This window comes from Ornithodoros turicata, chromosome 5 (assembly GCF_037126465.1).
Source record: "Ornithodoros turicata isolate Travis chromosome 5, ASM3712646v1, whole genome shotgun sequence".
Lineage (NCBI taxonomy): Eukaryota > Metazoa > Arthropoda > Arachnida > Ixodida > Argasidae > Ornithodoros > Ornithodoros turicata.
In genome coordinates, this window is record NC_088205.1 from 16754122 (window position 1) to 16773386 (window position 19265).

At 46.9% G+C, this 19265-nt stretch overlaps 1 protein-coding gene across 2 annotated transcripts in view; it reads left to right on the forward strand.

Moving 5' to 3' along the window:
* Window positions 1-19265, forward strand: part of LOC135394115 (cell adhesion molecule DSCAM-like) — a 166958-nt gene that overhangs the window by 74854 nt on the left and 72839 nt on the right. The gene's annotated exons all lie outside the window — the stretch shown is intronic.

Below are 19265 nucleotides of genomic sequence, written 5' to 3' on the forward strand. Positions count from 1 at the left end.
CGATGTAAGCCGAGAAGAGTGAATTCTACAAAATCCACTGGTTCTTGCTACATGACGCGCTCAGTGCCGCTCACGTGCATGTTCCATTCCTTTAGTAACGTTACGTATGGGTACTTCGCAACGGTTACGTACGTTACACGTCAAAGTGACGTCTGCAAACTACCGTTACCCAATGTGTTCTCTACCATGCCAACCACCAGACCTCCTGGTGACCGATAGCTCGTAAAATATTACGCAGCATGTGAGGAAGAATAAAAAATGCGCGCTATGCATCGGTGTTGTTATCCCAACTGCTGTCCAAGTTTTATAGAACACAGCCACAAACGCAGACAAAGCTCGCGGCGGCCTGAGAGCTAGCGATAACGGCGAATTGGCCATAAATATTGTTGCCCATTTCCAAAGCGCGCGTTCGAGCCTAAAAATTGCCAGGCCAATAGGCAGATGCCAGCAGCAAACATGATGCTGATGCGGCAATATTTTTCGAAGCTCCACTTCAAATGACTTCGTGGATGTCAGAAGTTTTTTTACGGGGAATCATATACGTGCACTACTGACTCATAAAAGAAACATATTTGATGTTCCGCAACCAAGTGCGGTTTGCTGGTATTTTGTACATTTTTTAGCAGCTGCGCTAATTCTGCGGTTTCGCTCGTTTTTTTTCACTATTATTTTGCCGATTACTAAATGAAAAATAAATTATAGAGGGCACGATAAGTCTGGATGAATGCACTAGCATTATATGTCAACCCTGGTGCGGAACATTTGAGCGTATCACAACAACCGTTCTCCCCTGCTGCTTTCATTCTGACAGCGCGTGGCTCATCCGCTAACAATAATTAGGGAGTGACTTTTTCGGGTTAAACCCGATTCCGCCCGATTATTCCCTCCCGAACTGACCTCCGACCAATTCGGGTTAAACCCGATTCCTCCCCGAATTCCAGTCACTATGAAATCCTCAAGTGACGTTTCCACTGAAGACGAATAAGGTCGCTACGTGTAACACATGTAGAATGGGTCACTTAGGTTCCCAGCAATACACCCATGTGTGTCAACACTGTCTATGCCTTCGGGGATTACCGCTGAAAGGTCACGATCCCGCAAAAAACAAAAACAAAAAAAGAGAGATTAGGAAATGACTTAATAGACAAGAAGAGAAAGGAAAACACCCGATAACACACGAAGGCACAATTATCGCCCGATTTCTCCCCGAATTACAGATTTAAAAATAGCGCCCGATTTTTACCCTTCGAATCTGAGAAAGGCATTTAACCTGAGAAAGTCACCCCCTAACAATAATGCAGAGTAGCGGGTCATCTTTTCTGTGTAACGAACCTCTCCGCATAACCTTTCACATGTCCCCCTTTCCTGTATGGACGGCTCAGTAAAAAAGAGAGAGGGGGGGGAGAGAGAGAGAGGGAGAGAGGGGGGAGGGAAGGAGGGAGGGAGGGAAAGATGTGGTGGTTTATACGGGTAGTCACATCACCACCGCAACCACCATCACCAATGTCAAGTGGAGTTCAAAAATTCGGCATACAGTCACAGTACAGTGTCTTAAAAAGTAAGGAGATTGTGTATGTATAATAGAGCATTATATGATAAGAAAAATGCAGGTATGATGATTACATTGCGTACTCTGTATCCGAGTGCATTCCCCTGTCGCCGTGTGCGTCGCTGCTGTACCAAATGTGCTACCAACTATACGAGTTGAAGGAAAGAAGATCGCTTGAAACCTCTAGCGACTATTTTACCGCAGCTTTGAGATATTATCTCCGCGCAGTCCCTCATATCCTACATCAAGCGGAAGCTCCCACGCTCCTGCCTGCTCCACCCCGCGCTATAGCCTGCCTGTCCTGTATGGGATCTCCAGCACACACGAGCGAGAGCTACTCAATATTCAGGCCAGAAGCCCCCGCCATTGTTTGGGAGTGCCAAAGACTACGGAAACCTTCTCTGTTTTTGGCGGAGGCACGGGATCCATCGGTGCTTATTTATTTATTTATTTATTTATTTATTTATACCCTCAAGGCATAGCATTACAGAGGGGAGTGGTTACACATGGTTTACAATGATCTTATGAAAGTAATTAGGATTAACAGAAAAGGCCGACGACGGAAGGCGGTTCCAATCATTAACTGGCACGTGGTACAAAAGAACTCAAAGGAATTAGTACAACAATGCGGGACTCCTACCTTGAATTGATGGTTAATGCAAGATGAGATGTATGGTGATGTGGAAAGCAACTGTTCCTTTAAGGTAGGGTTATGGAAATAAATGGCGTGGAAAAGAGATAATCTAGCAATTTTTCTACACGCTGATAATGGTTCTAATGACAGCGAGGTCTTCATCGACGATACGCTAGCTGTGCGGTTGTAGTTTGATAAAATGAAACGAGCTGCACGATTTTGGATCGCTTCTAATTCCTCTATTAAAGTGGAGTGATCGGGATCCCAGACTGATGACGCGTATTCTAATTTCGGTCGGACGAGGGTTTTATATAGTGTTAACTCAAGGTGAACCGGGCACATTGCAAAATTTCTCCGAATGTATCCAAGAGTGCGGTTTGCGTTATTTATGACATATTTAATGTGAGATTTCCGAGAGAGGTCGGTTGTTAATACTATACCTAGGTACTTGTACGCTGAGACTGATTCTAGCTGAAAGTTGTTAATGTGGTAGGAACACGTGGAACTAATGCGTTGACGAGAAACAGACATGTATTTACACTTGTTAAGGTTAAGTTCCATTCCCCAGTGCCTACACCAAGCAAACATTTGTGATAGATCAGACTGCAAAATAGCTGTATCAGCGCTGTTATTATTTTCTCGATATATCACACAATCATCAGCGAAGAGACGGACAGGTGAAGACAGGGAGTTTGGGAGGTCATTAACATATATTAAAAATAAAAGTGGACCAAGGAACCTTATTCTTCGTGATAGTGTCGCCTTACACGCGTACACGCGCTATCTTGCTCGCCATCCGGCACATTACCTCTGTGACATTGCTCAACGTTATCACGCATCTGCATTCGGGCAAGCTATTCTTCGTTTGCGAGGCAACATCCCTCAGCCTCGGCAGGGACCTCCCATGCGCCACCGATGTGGACACTTCACCACTCCACTGTGCAAACGTCCATACCACGTCTTAGGAAAAAGAATGTTGTGCCAACAGTTGCGGCCTGCCACCTGACCTTGCACCTCATCCACAGCCACCACCGGCATCGAACGCCACTATACACTGATGCCTCAGTCTCTCTAATTGGGTCGTCTGCTGCCTTTTGCGTCCCAGAGGATGAAATTGAGCACAGATTCACACTCCCTCTTATGCCATCTGCAGAGGCCGAGGCATTCGCACTACTATGGTCGCTTTGGGACACGTCTCCTCGTTGGCACCCAGGGCGCCTGGACGATCCTCACCGATAGTAAAGTGGCTCTGGAAGCGCTGGCCTCTTACTCTGCTGCAGACATCACTGACACCTACACCACGATCATCGCCCTGCACTCGGTACTTGTATCCCTGGGACACGGCGTGGTGTTCCAATGGATTCCGAGTCATGTCGGACTTTCTGGCAATGATCGTGCTGACGCTCTCGCTCGGTAAGCCCACGGCACTGAGCAACAAACTGTCCTTCCCCTTGCGCTCTCTATGTGTCAGCTGAAAATCCGCCGCTTTATTGCCAACTGCACGCAGCTCTTTCAGCAAGAAGCTATACGCACCGATGCCTTCCTTAAATCCATTGACCCGATAATGACACATGCTGTGCCTGGCCGCATCCCGTGCATCGAGGAATCGTTGCTTCATGGGCTGCGGCTGAATGTGGCGCGGACTCTACTCATCCTCTTTAAGATGAGCCAACATCCATCACCTCTTTGCCCCACGTGTGATGTAGAAGCTGACGTGCCACACATACTCCTTGCCTGCCAGCGGTATTAAGATCACCGGTCCAGTCTGCGGCGCCGTCTCGCTCATCTAGGCTACCGAGAGCTTTCCCTCGCGGTGCTACTTGGCCTACTCAGCACGCTGAAGTCATGTCTGCGCTGACACGATTCGTTCGGGAATCTAAGCTTGTGGGCATTCTCTGACACCTCCTATATGACTGTCTGCGCAACGATTAGTGGAGGAGCTGTCTTTTCCTGTATTTCTTCATAATTTTCTGTATCTCTGCTGCTTCTATCTTCCGTTTGTTTGTTTGTTTGCTTTTGGGAATATCAAGCCTACATCATTGCTAACCTTTCCCTTCTTTTTCTCTTTTTTTTTATGAGCATTAAACATACCCCCTCCGCTCCGCGAGTTTATTGAACTTCATCGGCTTCACCAACGGCAGCTCACTAAAGAAGGTCGTGTCCCCCCAAAAACGCGCGTTCACCATAACTTATCCAGCACCCAGAGGAGAACGAAGAAGACAAAATCCCCCGACCACATTCCTGCACAGAACCCCCCCCCCCCCTCGCGACACAGACACAGTATTACCATATTTTCCCGCGAACAGAGCAAGAGCCGAAGAATGCGGCGCCACGCATCAATTAGCCCACGAATTCACCCCGGATCGCTTGCATGGGTTGACGTGTTTGTATGAAGCAGACGATGCGTGAAGTGCCATCTCTTTGTGCAAACGGAGAACAATTTGGCTCCCTACCAAGTTCCGCCGATGCAGACTAACGATAATGGTTGGGCCTTATAGAGACGTATAACTGTTCCTTTCCTCCAGGGAGACAATGACTGGACATATCCTGACCTCGCACCGACCGAAGAAGATATCAATACAGCGCGAAACAATAGAGCAACTCATAAAGGCAGTGAGGAGTGAATATCAGATCGACCGGGGGGAGGGCGTCGCTCATCTTAAATTTAAATGGGTGTTATAATGTTCGGACGTGCCGTTGCGTTGATGTGCGTTAAAACCGTATACCCATGATAGCTTCGAAGACTATTATGTAGCGCGCGATGTGGTTTAACATGTCATGTTATTTCTGCTGCCGGAAACCGAGAAAACATCTTGACTATGATGATGAGCAGATATTAGGGAGTTTTATACCCTTATGACACGGGCAATCACACGGGAGTTCTCGAGGAGGGGGAGGTATGAAAGGGCTCGCCGTTTTCGGACTCACAGGGGTGGGCAACGCCACGACTGAAGCCCTGGACTCAATGTGCGATCTGCGCCGACTTCTAAGGGAACTGTGTCGACATATGCCTGAAGGGAAGAAAGCGTCTTAGGAAAACCCAGGAAAAACCCCAGATATCACAACCGGCACCGGGATTCGAACCCGGCTACCTCTCAGTCTCGACGTGATATGGCCAGCACGCTAACCACTGAGCCATGCGAGCTGGGGTGTCGGGATCTGTCGAAGATAACGGTTTTGAAAATACGCCAAGCTAATCATTAGTTCTTTCGTTTGGCCTGCATCACAATGCTGAACTTGGATTTGACAATACCCTTTACCATATCGTGTCGTACAGCGCTTCCAGCTAGAAGACCGGGGGCGCTTTACGGCACGATATCGTAAAGTATGTTGTCAAATCCATGTTCCGCAATTTTGCGCCAGCCCAATGGATGAAATAACGCGATTGGCTTGGCGTATTTTCAAAACTGTTATCGTGAACAGATCCCGAACTAGTACAGCGAACAGGTCCAGGCAACGTGTACCTCGAGTTGGTAGATCGGAACCGGAAGATTGAGATCAGTAGACGGATAGTGGCTCTCTTTAACTGGTGTGTTACTTGGGGTCTTCCTCTTAATGCTTCCAAGTGTTGTTATATTCCCTTTTCACGGTCTAGGTCACCGCTAACACATCAGTATCACATAGGCCAGGATGTCATCCGTGAGTCTCATACTTACAAGTACTTGGGGCTTCATTTCTCCTCAAACCTCTCTTGGTCAGATCATATTCATACCATTGTTCGCGATGCAAATCGCAAACTTGGTTTCATCCGTCGCCACCTTAAACTTGCTCCACCTGAAGTGAAACGTCTTGCATACAAAACACTAGTCAGGCCGAAGTTGGAATATGCATGTAGTATCTGGGATCCTTACCAGTCAACACTTGTGGACCTTCTTGAATCCTTACAGAATCGGGCAGCTCGCTTTATTTTATCAGACTATTCTTTTCCGTCCAGTATTACATCTTTAAAGGCCTCTATCAATCTTCCTCCTCTTGCACACCGTAGGAAATACTTTTGTCTGTGTTTATTCCACAAATTCTACTACACCACAACCATCCGTCCAGGGTACATCACTATGGCCCACTACATCACCTCTAGGATCGATCATGCCCATAAAATCGACCACATTCCATGTCGTACATCTCATTTCCAATTTTCTTTCTTCCCCAAAACCATCAGTGCTTGGAACGACCTTCCCCAGTCTATCGTAGCTATCTCCGACTTTTCAGTTTTTCGCAGCCAGCTAGCTGCCAGTTTTGGTGTCTAATTTCATTATCATCGCATATGTTTTCTTAACGTTTTCACATAAGTGTTTTTTTTTTTTTTTGCAAAGTGTTCAATTGCTTCTGTTCTGATGATCTGTTCCGATGATTCTGATCTGTTCTGTTCTGTTCTGACTTGCTGATGTAACCCCCCCTCACTCAACGCTCCCCGAGGGCACGTGAGGTATTCTCACAAATAAATAAATAAATAGGATACCAGCTGATGTACCAAGGCCGGTGAAGCCTGGTTGACTCATTGCGTCGAGGCCACCTGCGCTTTATGCACCAAACGAATTTCTTTTAGTCACTGTTTGCCCATATGCAAAGTTACAGTCCTTAAGGTTTCAGAGTGCTAGTTGTACTTAGGCTAACTCATGGATGTAGCGTTTGGACGTTTCCTCACAGACACGTGACTGGCCTCTCGTCTTTAACCATGTCATGTGAAAATGTCAGTGGTGGCTTCCGGTGAGCCGCATTTTGGTGTATCGCACCACTAAACACTCTGCTTTCTTTGCGATAGCACCTGGATCATATGACAGCTAACAATCCATGCTGTTGGTGAAAACCGAAGTGTAATTATGTCAGTTAGTTACTTAGGTCATTGTGTTAATAAAATATTTCGAACAACCTATAAATGCAGAGTAGTGGGCCCTATCTCTTCGTTTGTTTGTTTGTTTGTTTGTAAGAAAAAAAAACAAGGAGAAATTGAACTCGTCTCCCGACTTGTTCTGCTACTCCTAACAAAAATTATCACCCCACCCCACCCCCCAAAACTACTTCCCAGGTGCTCTACTCGCAAGTTCGCTGTTCAGAAGTCCACTATCCACATGTTCACTAGAAGTCCACAATTAAACACAATTATCCCAAGATCATGCACACAGGATGCTAGAAGGTTGTATCCATCCCACAGCTCTGGACAAATTTCACAAGTGCCGCCAAGGCAGCATCCCTCGTGTTCGGTGCCCTATCTCTTCGTGCCAAACCCCTGTTCCTTACTTCTACGTATTTCTCCTCTCTATTGGTCATTGGTGTGCACAAGACATTGTGTATGAACCACCGGCACCAGCTCCCGTGGCTCAGTGGTTAGCGTGCTGGCCATCAGGGTGTCGAACCGAAACGTTTTTCGTTCTGGATTTCGCTCCGGTTCTATCACAAACGGTCCGGTACCGGTTCTGCTCCGGAGCAAAAATATAACGGTTCATACCGGTTTTAACCGGTTCCGCTTCTGGTGTGCATACGCATTCCCAGAAAAAAAATCAATGTTCCAAAATGTAAACCCGTTTATTCCGCATACATGGTATTCAATAGTAATAGCCGGCTGAGAAATTGGTAGCTCCTGGTTCCTGTAGGTGACTGTCTGTTCAAATAGGCTTTCTCCTTTCTTGAAGCGCATGATACAGACGGACTTGTTTGTCGTGATGTCATACGTAAAGTACTTTCTTGCTGGATTGGTGCGATCGCGTCCCATCCGAATGTCTGTTGCTGCTTCCTAGCCAGCAAGCACCACCGCACGAGTACGACACCAATCGAAGAACACCTTCACTCACAAACGCGCTAGACGGCTCCGTGTTCTTTTCTTCGTGTCCTGTCCACAAAACAGGCGCCACATGGCACGAGCTTGCCCTCGCGGATACGTAAATGTATTCAACTTCGCTGCTCTCAAACAAGGGACGCGTTGCGCGACATTACCGACAGAGAAGCCGTTACGTAGACTCCTTGGGTCACTGTTTTGTTGAGTGTGTTTCCCCTTAAGGGGAACGTAACCATACAGAAGGGCTTGGGTGGATGAAATTAAAACGAACACTACGGCACATTGGTAGAGAGTCACAACCGGTCACATGTACCTCGGAATCTATGTGCGCGAACGATAAAACGTTACAAAGGGAGCCTAAAGGTCATAGTATACCGACATACATTCCACCGTAACCCTGGTAAAGTATCCATGACATGACTTCACGCGACGTCAGTTTCATTCGCCTATTCGTAGTCCAAACCGGCGAAGTCTTTTCTTGGACCGAAAACCGTTCAATAAATTTTTCGGTTTCCCTCCTGAGCGAGAAAAAGGTATACGGTTTCGATTCCGTTCCGGTTCGCACCAAAATAGCGTGTTTTTTTTTTCGGTTTTCGGTTCTGGTTTTCGGTTCGCTCAGACACCCTGCTGGCCATGTCACGTCAGAATTGGGAGGTACCCGGGTTCGAATCCCGGTGCCGGCTGTGCTGTCTGAGGTTTTTCCTGGGTTTTCCTCACACGCTTTCAGGCATATGTCCCCTCAGAAGTCGGCCCAGGACGCACATTGCCCCAGGGCGCCAGTCGTGGCGTTGCCCACCTCTGTGAGGCCGATAACGCCCTTTCACCACCACCACCACCACAGATGGACCGGCAAAGTGATCACTCAGTAACGATATACACCATCATCAGGCTAGCGGGATCTTGAGTGTTATATATTCGTGTCTTTCCCTCCGCGTTCCGAGATTCGTGATCAGCCCCGCCGCTGAAAGCACGGCCCCGTGGACACTTTCGTCGCCAAGCGTCACCACCTCTGTCCCAGGGATCACGGACAACAAAAGGAGGTACCCGACCTCGTACTACAGCAACTGACTATGGATTTCATTGGCACCGCATATGACGGGTTCTGCACGGTCTTCACGGATGGCTCCTCAACGAAAACTTCGTCATCCTCATCTTTTCCGATACCCTCGATACCGCTCACCCGGGGCTGTCGGTTATCCCATCGCACCTTTTCGACCTCAGCCGAGCTGTACGGAATCCTGCTGTTTTTACAATATGCGGCCACCTGCGACCCACGGCGATGGGTAGTCTGTACGGACTCCAAGTCAGCTCTTCGATGCCTGAGAACCTCAGGTCTCCGCGGCTCACTGGCCACACTTGTGGTAAACATTCTACGCCTACTGAAGTCCATAACTGCCCACGCCACACCATCGCTTTTCAATGGATTCCGGGTCATTGCGGAATATCTGGCAACCACGTTCGGGACACACTTGCCCTGGTGGTGAGCGGCCGCTGCCGCAGCGTCGGCCGCTCACCACCAGGGCAAGTGTGCCCCGATTGTACTCCCAAGGGGGGACAGACGGTCCTTTCTTCGTGACTGGGCTGCCTCCTCATCCGTCGAACAATGGCGTCGGGATATCCTTGTCAGTACCATACTGGGAATTGTGGACCCAACATTCTCGTGTCGCTTACCGACATCTTTACCGCGCGTCATTAAGTCCCTCCTACATCGCTTCCGGCTGAATGTTGCATTTACGCCGTACTACCGCTACCAGATAGGGTGTGCCAGTAGCCCCTTGTGCCCGGAGTGTGGTGTGCCAGCGACCGCGGACCATGTGATCATCGCATGTGCCACTTAGGAGGGAGCGTCACTTGTTGGCAAACGACTTTGCGCGGATCGACAGCCGACCCCTTGACCTCAGACTCATTTTGGGACCATGGGACACACGAAAGCAGATGTCCGTCTTGCGACCCTTGATCAAATTCCTGGAAACTACCGGCCTGATCGACTCCCTCTAAGACCCCGTCAGCGTCGTCAGCATCATCATCATCACCATCCTCTCATTTTCCCCCAATAGCAATGGGGTAGCATTCTGCTCAGTGAGCGGAAGTCATCCCCATATTATCGTCATCATGTATCTGTCTCTCTCTCTCTCTCTTTCCCTCCTCCTTCTCCTCCTTCTTCTACCTCACCAGTAAACATATCAACAAACAAACACACAAACAAAATGTACCATTCGATTTGATACTTTAAATGGGTAACTGACACAAAAACATACTGACCCATTAATGTTATCCGGCATCAGCAGTTAACTAATAAAAAATAAAAAACGTGTAACTGTATCTGATACTTTACCTATAAACCTCAGGTCAGACACATGACACGGGACACGGCAACCCTCCAAGCTTACACACGATATCTCCTACGGCACCCATGTCACCACGTTCGTGATGTTACCCAGCATTGTCCTGCTTCTTCGTACGGCCAAGCTGTGCTATACGCGGCCGCTGTGGACCTTATGCCTGCCCCCGTGCTCACATCCGTTTATGGTCTTCCGAAAAGGAGCCATGTCCCAGCTGTTGTGGCATGCCAACTAACGCTGAAACATCTCCACTACCTGCACTCGAATCGAACGGAGATTTACACTGACGGCTAGGTGGCATCCGATGGATCATCATCTGCTTTTTATATTCCTGAGGAGGCATACGACCGCGGTTTCAAGCTGCTGCCCGTGCTGTCATCAACCGAAGCAGAAGCTTTTGCTATATTATCTGCTCTCGGGTACATCTCTTCGTCGACACCAAGAGCATGGACTATTTTTCGGATACTAAGTCAGCCTTGAAGGCGCTGGCGTCGTATTCCCCCAAAGTTATGAACGACATCGACACTGAGATCCTTTGCCTGCACGCCATACTGTAGTCTCTAGGCCACAGTGTGTGGCTCCAGTGGATTCCGGGTCACGTTGGAACGTCCGGGAACGCCCTCGCCGATTCTGCGGCCAGGTGTTCTTGTCCAGCTGAGTCTGTGGGTCTGTCACTTCTGTCCTGCTTACCCCGTCTATCTGCCGGCTAGCCATTCACCGATACTGCAGGAATAGCTATCAGGCCTTTTTCCAAGACGCTGTCAGGACGAACTCTTTTCTGCGCTCGATTGACCCTACGATTACCCTAGAGTCGTTGGTCCACAGGCTTCGACTGAATGTGGTGCGGACCCCACTGCTCCTCTTTAACGTGGGCTACCTTTCGTCACTCAACTGCCCCACCTGTCATGTTGAAGGAGACATTCCGCATCTGCTGATCCACTGCACCCGTTACCGGCAAAATCGTCTTCTCCTACGGTCGCGCATCGCTCGCCTCAGGATTTCGGACTTTTCCCTAGCAACTAGGGCCACACAACATAGTCAGGTGACAAGGCCACTTTTTCAGTTCCTGCGGATCTGAGGCCTTCTGGGTGAACTGTGATCAAATTCGGGGTTGATCTCCTTCTTGTTTGTTTGTTTCTTTTCCTTATTTGTTTTGTTTGTCTTTCTTTTCATTTTCGTTTTTTTTTCTTTCTTTGCAGGGAATAGCAAGCCGTCGTAGCGCAGCTACGGCAGGTTAACTTTCTCCTCCTTTTTTTTATGTATAATAAACATATCCCCCCTTACCCCTCAGGTTAGAACTTTACTGCGGGCATCTCTTTGATATCTTGAGTCACGAACAAGTTTCCACGAAAACTTCGTATAATTTTCCGCTTAATTATGCTTATGGTTATTTCATTCTTGCTGCTTATGTGTTCATTTCTTTTGCTGCCGGTAATCTAATGTTTCTCTCGATATTAGTAAGCGAGATGCAGGGTTCATTTCACGCAGCCGGCTTCTGTGGCGCTGCCTTGATTTCGACATTGTTGCGGCCGATGATGTACCGCATCCTTTCAAGATACTTTTCCTGGTTCTTCTTGGCAATATCGGTCATTAAACCGCAATTAAGCAGGAAAATAATTTTCTGCGAGCGCTATCGTTTACGAACTCTTCAGATTTTATTTTTTCAGTTTAAGAGTGCCATAAGAGTTGCGCATATCGGAATTCATATTAATGGCGATGATCCGGCTTCCTTAATGTCTCTTCAGTTTGTAATATCGTAACCGGTAAGCAGTTTACGTTAACAAAACAAAGATGTTGAAGTGAAATGCAGATATAACTGCTTCCCTCTTAGAGTATATCCATTAGTTATCCCGGCATGTAGCTGCAATTCCACGACTTAAGTCATCCCCATATCATCGTCATCATGTATTTCTCTCGCTCTCTCCACGACTTAATGAGGGAATTGATTTGTTTGGAAGCTTACGAGGTGATAATTAATACCAGTGTTCCCAATATGCTGGTGGCAGTAAGCGGGATCTGCAAATATTTTTATGCCAGGATGGCCGTGTAGGGCCCCAGCCACGTTGTCAAAAGTGTTCTATTAGATTCTATTGTGAAACACGTCCGATCTTCGTATCGTTGTCTCTCACGTTTGATGCCAGAAGAGATTACGGGACTAACAGCACTGGACTCGGTAATAGCCGCAGTGTCCAACTTCCCAGGCTGCACCTCTACCCGTGCCGAAGCACAACTTTCTAGTCCGTTTAGATCACGAAAAATTGTGCAAAATGACAGGGTGTGAAGGACATTCCCGCACCAAATCCTCAAAGTGCAGAATACACCTCTGCTTGGGAAAAACAAAAACAGGACAATGTTTCATGTAGAATCACAGAAAACGACTCATCTTTTCAAGGCTTGACTCCATTAACTAAAGCCTGATGGTGGCATTTGACACCATACAAACAATATAATTACTTTTGCACAGAATGAAATGTGCAACATACTGTGGCTTAACAGGTTATCTTGCACCTACGAAAATTTCAGGGCTGTAAGGGTTAAATTACGGCGCAATATTAATAATATCAGCCTTAAAGGACAAAAAGGGGAATATGTAGCCGCTAGCAACAGCAACGCACTAATAGAAAAGACGCGTTTCTAAGGCTTGGTGTCCAGGGCTGTGCAAAAGCATTTCGCAGAAAGGGCGTTCTCCACGGTCAGATAAAAGTGGATTTCATTGGCTCACTGTACAGCGAGCATACTTCGAAGCAACCGGATACACAACGCGCTTTCCCGCGCAAGTTATAACTTTCACGACGCATAAAATATCTGGCAGCTCTTCCTGCGGCAGAATTATATAGAGCGAGTGTTGAATCGTGGCTACATCGGTCGGCGACGTGTTAGCACGAACAGAGCAATCAATTCTTTTGCCGGCTGCTGGTCTCTTCTATTATTGACGCTCCGGCGCTTCTAAGGACTCTTCCTCCCTCCGTTATCCGAGATGAAGCAGCTTGCGCACCGTCTGCGGTTGGACGAACAACGTTCCCGGCGTCATATTGTCATTGCATTGTTCTCGAGGAATTGTTGTACCCCACGCGGCACGAAATCAGACGGCGCTCCAATAGCGGTACTTGGACTTTGGTAGGTGTAAGAAGGGTAGGAAAGGACAGAAACCGTGTTATACTGCAACTATCGATGTTCCTTTATAGCGCAGGAATCATCCTGAGGGAAGTCGTGCAGCTGTCTTTCGTAGCAGCATAATGTAGGGTCAGACCGGGGTAAGCGTGACAACTAGAAGAGAACGGAGCAAAACAGCTTGGTGGTATAGTAATGGAACAGCTTGCCGTATAGTCGTCCAGGCTCATGCGTGCAACGTCACGACTATCGCGAGCGGGGGGGGGGGGGGGGGAATCGAGCGTCCTCGGTCGACTTCACAGGGAACTGAGGAAAACGTCTTATGAACATCCATAAGACGAGTTGCCCTACATTTTGTGCACGTCTAATGGATAATGATCCACTAGATGTAGCTTGGAAGTACTATCAACATGTAAAACCCGTCCACACCTCTTACTAAGCAGGTCTAACGGACGTAACTACTGGACGTTTATCACATCCATTAGATGTCAGTTCAAAGCATTTGGATGTCTATGGGACATCTATTAGAATTAATACGGGCTTAAATTAATTTTTATGGGTTTCCGAAAAATCCAGCTACCGAAGTACTAATACGCAGTGTTATATCAGGTGCGTACTATGGTAATTTCAGGGCAACATCATAACACGGTCGGTGTTGCGAGATGTCAAGTCCCGCAACATTCGGCGGCGTCTACTGGCACCTCGTTGCTCTCGTACGAGTAACATTTGAGCTTCGATCGTCCGCCTTAAACGCCTAAACCGCAGCGCAATGCATAACTATTAACCTCCCATTGTTAGACCGGGAAACTGCATGGGCTCAGCAGACTTTAGGAGAAGTGTGCCAACTCTCTTGCTCTGGGAGCTGGATAGTCGAACACAACCATCCACCATAGGAAACATGAGAGCATCCCTCAGTAGCCTTAGTGAATGCTCCCATATGTATTGGTAACCGCAGATACATCATGTATACAGTGTGGTCCACCAACAATGATAGAAATTCATAGTAAAATACGTAGGCCCCGGAGAGACATGCGGTCAAGGGATTTTGTCTGCCAATAACTTTTGCCACATATTGGCAACATTCTTATTTCATTTCAATTGACAGAAAGTTAATTTCTTGAATTGAACTCGGAAATTTCCCAAGGCAACCTAACGTTTTCTTTGCGGAAATGCGTTCCCCGTCGTCATTTTACTCACACTCTTAAAAATGAACTTCACCGCATAGCACGCTCCTACACTCTCAAAAACGAACTTCACCACATAGCACGCTCCTAGCCAACCACCATCCCGAATGACAACGTTCTCGCCCCTGATTTGTTAAAAACGGGAGGAGGAGCCTATTTTGTGCATTATGCACGGCACAAAATAGGCTCCTCCTCCCGTTTTTAACAAATCAGGGGCGAGAACGTTGTCATTCGGGATGGTGGTTGGCTAGGAGCATGCTATGTGGTGAAGTTCGTTTTTAAGAGTGTAGCCAACCATAATCTCGAATGATATCGTTATCTGCCCTGATTTGTTGAAAACGGAAGGCGTACGCCTTCTCTGTGACAATTATGAACAGCATAAGTGTCACAGAAAAGGCGTACACCTCCCGTTTTCAACAAATCAGGGCAGATAACGATATCATTCGAGATTATGGTTGGCTAGGAGCGTGCTATGCGGTGAAGTTCATTTTTAAGAGTGCAGTATAGCACATAATCTCACACATAATACAATGGCAATTGCCGAAATAAACTCGCCGAAAATGAGCCCTTGGCTCCGCCTATTTTTTGACGGCTGGTTGTTTGAGCGCAAAGCAGCGAAGAAAGGAGTTTGCATTGACACGCCAGTCGAGGGGGAAAGGTTTACAAGCCTTACCCACGGAACAAACACGCGCAGCGGGTGCGGGATTCGGAGCTACGTATCTTATGAAAAATGAGGTCACCGGACGGCTTGTAACCCTTTCCCCCCTCGTGTGGCGTGTTAATGTAACCTCCTTTTTTCGCAGCTTTGCGTTCAAACTGCGAGCCGTCAAAAAGGAGGCGGAGCCAAGGGCTCATTTTCGGCGAATTTATTTCGGCAATTGCCATTGCACTATGAGTGGGATTATGCACTATACTGAATAAAATGACGACGGGAAACGCATTTCCGCAAAAAAAAAAAAAAACAAGAAAAAAAAACGTTAGGTTGCCTTGGGAAATTTCGGAGTTCAATTCAAGAAACTAACTTTCTGTCCATTGAAATGAAATAAAAATGTTACCAATATGTGGCAAAAGTTATTGGCAGATAAAAATTTATTGAGCGCATGTCTCTCCGAGGCCTACGTTTTTTACTATGAATTTCTATCATGGTTGGCAGACCACCCTGTATATGTACATACAAATCGTTGGAGCACGTTCGTTAAGTGTTGTGAGGGCATAACACACTTGTAACGGTGACGAAGAAGCGTTTGCACGATTAATACAGACGTCTGTACTGAATCAAGCAACCAACTTAGTTTCTGACATCTCTGGCTCCCAAATATCGTGTTTGTACTTCAGGCTATCGTCTATGATGTCATTACCTGCTATGTGGAGGTGTAAAACCGATAGGTTTCCTGTGTTGGTTGGAGAGTGCTACGAAACTCCTTCCACATAGCAGGACGCCAACTATGAAAAAACAAGAAAACAAAGCGTAATGGTATTATTTGTTTCCTCCTTGCCTCAAGTTATTCAATTGCTTCAAGCACTAAGCGGAAATTACCAGGATTTGGCAGGAAATTGGAAGTTGGAACAATGTCTGATAAGTTTGTACCATCCATTATACGTACATTGCACCTGCTAGGTGGATGCACAGTGAACGTCTAGAATATGGGTACAATGCACGTTCCATAGACCTCCACCAATTTCAACGTACTAACGGTGCGTATAATAGATGTCGATCAGAGGTTCCTCTAGGTCTTAGATATTTGGATATTACTGGTACGTCCAGCAGTAGACATTCGTGGTTCGCTGGGCAGTCGGCCGTCACCACTGCCTCCCTCCGCTTTCTCCAAGCTTCGGGCCCTATGAACGCTCTTTGATTGTGAACACCCCTTGACTGTGATGTAGCTGATCTCTTACTGGTTTCTTTTCTTTTTCTAGAATAGCAAGCCGATCTTTGTCTGGCTGACCTTTCCTTTACATTTCATTTGAGCCCCCCCCCCCCCCCCCGGTGTTTCTCAACCGCGGAACGCTTTGAACTGAAGCGGTACGGGGCACCGTCTAGCCACCCGTATGCTTTCAATTACCTATGCCACAGGGATCCTTTATTACTTAGACTATGCTTTGTCTGGCAGAACTGCCGGCTTCTAATAAGGACCACAGAAGTAAAAACAAAGAATAATGAAAACACCGTTATTCTTTTATGCAAAATATTTTGCTGATTTTATTGAAAGGAGTAGTAAATGGATTTAATCATGTTTCGATGCGTAAACATCAAAGTCAACTAATAAACAAATCGACGGAAAATCGTCTAAAAATATAAGCCGCATGCCTGGTACTGGTAGCTTGACGGAGGGTTTATATGATTGAAGTATAATACCCTTTAAAAGCCATACTAACCACTGGCGCCGCGATAGCGGTGCAGATGCATCGCTAAAGCTACCGTATCGATTTGTTGCCAAAAAAACAAACACAATCTGGAAAAATACATTTCATTCGAAGCTAATGTTAGTCGATGAACGAACATTCCTAGCTGCGAGTCAACCTAATTTAGACACGTTTGCCAAATGATGATGGCACATATCGGTCGATGGGCGATAAGGCCTTCACTTTGTTTTTATTACTTCCTTCACTCTCGTTGCCGGCTTTCTTGCGCTTTAGACAACGGAAGATTCGCCCGTTAGAATCTTTCCCGGTTGAGAAGCACACTGAACTAAAAATTTTCAGGGAGAAAACAGGCATTTCGGTGTTGAGAACATAATCAGAGACGCTTGCTGTGCCTCAAAATGGTATGAGTATGACACCACCTTATGGTATCTCCGACTGACGGTACCAATCATCCAAGCCAGAACGCTCCGAGAAAAAATAAGAAAGAAGATGGAAGAAAGAAACAGCTGCCGCAGCTGTTGTCAGAGCTCTCCGTTTTGACCAGCGCGCTCCAGGACGCTCTAGAGTGACCGGTGGCTGCCAGTCGAAGATGTCATTAGTATATCACGCACTTTCCCCACGTAACATCGTTGAGACATACACTCTTAAAAATGAACTTCACCGCATAGCACGCTCCTAGCCAACCATCATCTCAAATGATATCGTTATCTGCCCTGATTTGTTGAAAACGGAGGGCGTACGCCTTTTCTGTGACACTTATGCTGTTCATAATTGTCACAAAAAAGGCGTACGCCCCCCGTTTTCAACAAATCAGGGCAGATAACGATATCATTTGAGATGATGGTTGGCTAGGAGCGTGCTATGCGGTGAAGTTCATTTTTAAGAGTGTACATTACAGCCGCGATATAGTTTGGATGTCTTTCCTGCGCTCCAGTTTTCGAACAGATCTGCTTCACACAATTTAGTTTCTGTATTAGCTTTATTTCCTTTTTGTCGTTTGCGATTTTTATTATTTTGCTTTCTTTTTTAATTCCGTGCTAGCGCAGCGAAGCAACTGTGGCTATGAGCGGCGTAGAGATGTGGACAGATGGAGAGAGAACGGCAAGAAGGTGTGGGGGACAGAGGTGTTAGTATGCGTCCTGGGCCGACTTCAGGGGGAACTGTGCCGACATTCGTCCGGAAAGTATTCGGAAAACCCAGGGAAAGCCTCAGACAGTACAGCCGGTGATAGGATTCGAACCTGTGTCACCTCCCAGTCTCGGCGTGGAAAGCAATCATCCTAACCACTACGCCACTGGAGCTGGTATATTATATTGCGGGCTATTATGTGAGGGATATCCATGTAACTAGTGTTGGTACCGGTTATTCTTTGCACCTCATGTGTCTAACACGCACACTCAATGCTCAAAAATCTTTAAAACAAAAGGCGAGTTAGCTTGTATAAAAAAATAAACGTATAAAGAAAGGAAGACTCGGAAGAAGAAAAATAGAAATAAAACGTCGCGAATTTGTTTACCTTCGCGAGAGAACTTCCTAAATGTAGGGGACTGTAGACCCACTGACCCCCGAAACGACCTTTACCTGAACTCGAACGAACCGCGCTACCCGCCCCGCACATTCAAAACTTCGCTGCAGCATATTCCTGACTCCATCCCAAATGAATCTCTCAGTCGCAACATCTACCTCCATGGAAACCTTGGCACGCATACATCAAAAGGCGTGCAGTGACATATATTTATTCGTAAGAAGCAAACAGACAGAGCCGTAAAGTTGCGCTAGATGTGAAATATAGCCACCCAGAATCCCACGCCGCCGCCGTTCTGCGCGCACACGCAAGGAGGATCTGGATTGCCTCTTTCCCTTACCTTCTGTTTCTCGAATTTTCTCCGTTATCGCGAATGGATAAACTTGCAACTTCGCCTACCTATTTTTATTCACGCACCTTTATTTTCATGCCCCTTCCTCCACACTGGCTCTGTGGCAACGCCGTAGACCAGCCCGTTACACAAAGTGTGCAAACTTCTTTCTCAGATTCATCATGCGGGATCAAGCGCGACACCCACGGGATATTATTTTCCCCTTTTTCTTTATCGGCACGTGCAAATACAAACAGAGCATCTTTGTCGTCTATCCTCTGGGATAGAAGGAGAACAAGAACCGCGAGGAAGGAAAAAAAAGCCGCCTACCACTTCCTCGAAGAGAGGAAGAAGGAACGAAAAAAGAGTTGGGACAAAAAACGTTGGCTGTGAGAAGAAGCATGCTGGGAAGATGGAGCGAGCTCGGCTCTGTTTGCCTCGGCAAATACGTC